Raw genomic sequence first — 1,361 nt, 5'->3', positions numbered from 1 at the left:
CTTTCTTGGTCACATTTAACTCTTTCTTTACAGTGCACAAGTCCTTCAAGAATTTGGCATAAGTTAGAACTTGCTTGATCATGTCAGGTTAAGGAATGTTGACCTTCACTTGCCTCAACACTTCAAAAATTTCTGATGTATTCTTGGTTCCCTTCTTACCATGCAAAGCTTGAGGGAAAGGTGGAGGCATGTGCTTCTTCATCATATCTTCCTTGATGACTATTCTTGGTTCTTCATCCACACTTGAATCATGGTCATTTTCTTTTGACTTCTTCTCACCCATGTCTTTCTCTGATTCACTTCCTTCATCATGCTTCAACTTGGGTGCGGGTTGAACAACCTCCTTACCACTCCTAAGAGTGATAACTGCTTTGACTTCCCTCACCTTTGAAGATTCTCCCTCTTAAGCTTCTACTTCATGAATACCCTTGGGATTTTGATGAGGTTGAGAATGAAACTTTCCTTTCTCTTGCACATTATTGAGGTTGGTGAGCCTTGAGATGGAGTATTGAACATTATCTATCTTCTGAGATAGATCATTTTGCATCACATCCATCCTCTTATTCAATGTACTCTCCACTCTATCAATTTTCTGATTCAATTGAGAGTTGATTGACTTTTTCTCCCCCACAAAGTCTCCCACAACCTTGCTAAGATTCACAATGGCTTGTTCAAGGTTTGAAGCTTGTTGAGGTGCTTGAGCTGGTGGTGTGTACTGAGGTGGCCTTGGCTTCCATGAGAAATTTGGATGGTTTCTCCAATTAGAATTGTAGGTGCTTCCATAGGGAGCATAGTTGTTAGGCTTGAATTGGTCAACCACATTTGCTTGATCACCAAACATTTCTCTCACTGTTGGAATGGTTGGACACTCCTCCACCAAGTGCTCATAAGACTGACATATGGAACAAGGCGTAGCTTGCACTCGTGTCTCGGAAATGGCCTGTACTTTTTATACTTTCTTCAGTTATAACTCTTCTAATCTCCTCGCCATAGTTGCAAATTTTGCTTTCATGTCCATATCTTCACTCAACACATACATTCCACCCTTAGCATTGGGCTGAGACTTCATCCTCTCCACATCTTTGGAATTTGGTTCATCCCATCCTCTTGAAACTTCAGAAATATAGCTCAAGAAGTCCATAGCTTCCTCCGGATTCTTACTCATGAAGTCTCCTCCACACATGGTCTCTAGGAGTTGCTTCATAGAGGAAGACATACCATCATAGAAATAACTCACTAAGAGCCATGTATCAAAGCCATGGTGAGGACAAGTGTTGATAGCTTCCATGTACCTCTCCCAACACTCATAGAATTTCTCATTCTTCTTAGCTGAGAAGTTCGAAATTTGTCTTTTTAAGCCA

At 41.0% G+C, this 1,361-nt stretch overlaps 1 non-coding gene across 1 annotated transcript; it reads left to right on the top strand.

Annotated features, from left to right (window-relative positions):
* Positions 1-1,253: 1,253 nt before the first annotated feature.
* On the top strand, positions 1,254-1,361 carry LOC132255001 (small nucleolar RNA R71). The gene has a single exon (XR_009467538.1). It is a non-coding gene; the product is annotated as a small nucleolar RNA R71 (small nucleolar RNA).

This window comes from Vitis vinifera, chromosome 13, assembly GCF_030704535.1.
Source record: "Vitis vinifera cultivar Pinot Noir 40024 chromosome 13, ASM3070453v1".
Lineage (NCBI taxonomy): Eukaryota > Viridiplantae > Streptophyta > Magnoliopsida > Vitales > Vitaceae > Vitis > Vitis vinifera.
The sequence above is the reverse complement of the archived record's forward strand: the minus strand, read 5'-3'. Positions and strand labels throughout refer to the sequence as shown.